Source organism: Bubalus kerabau, chromosome 13 (genome assembly GCF_029407905.1).
Source record: "Bubalus kerabau isolate K-KA32 ecotype Philippines breed swamp buffalo chromosome 13, PCC_UOA_SB_1v2, whole genome shotgun sequence".
Classification (NCBI taxonomy): domain Eukaryota; kingdom Metazoa; phylum Chordata; class Mammalia; order Artiodactyla; family Bovidae; genus Bubalus; species Bubalus kerabau.
Window position 1 is genome coordinate 960,305 of NC_073636.1, and position 545 is coordinate 960,849.

Below are 545 nucleotides of genomic sequence, written 5' to 3' on the forward strand. Positions count from 1 at the left end.
TAGCAAGCAAACAGAATTTATTTCAGAGAGAAAGTACAAAACTCTCAGCATAGACACTGAGAGGAGGTGAAGTGCCCCAGACTGGGGCTTTGCAGTGCAACTTTAGATAAGTTACTTAACCTCTCTGAGCCTCAATTTTAAAAAAATTCCCTGTTTTATTCATACTTTTTTAACTTTATTTTTTAATTGGAAAAAAATCGCTTTACAATGTTGTGATGGTTTCTGCCATAAAAACATGAAATGCTTCACCAATTTGCATGTCATCTTTGAGCAGGGGCCATGCTAATCTTCTTTGTATCATTCCAATTTAAGTATATGTGCTGCCAAAGTGAGCACTGAGCCTCAATTTCTTCATCTATGAAATGGGAATGATACCTCCCTTGCAGGACTGTTGTGAGGATCACATGCCAGGTATATATTAAGTACTCAATACACGTTCACGTTCTCCTCCATTAAACACCATCTTATTTTTCACTTTGCTCACCAGGAGCACATGCTTGGGCCTGAAACAGCCTAAGTTCAATGCCTGATCCCACAATTTTAGC

The 545-nt window shown here is 38.5% G+C and overlaps 1 non-coding gene across 1 annotated transcript; it reads right to left on the reverse strand.

Annotated features, from left to right (window-relative positions):
* Nucleotides 1-229: 229 nt before the first annotated feature.
* Nucleotides 230-336, reverse strand: LOC129626313 (U6 spliceosomal RNA). The gene has a single exon (XR_008701919.1). It is a non-coding gene; the product is annotated as a U6 spliceosomal RNA (small nuclear RNA).
* Between the last annotated feature and the right edge of the window lie 209 nt (nucleotides 337-545).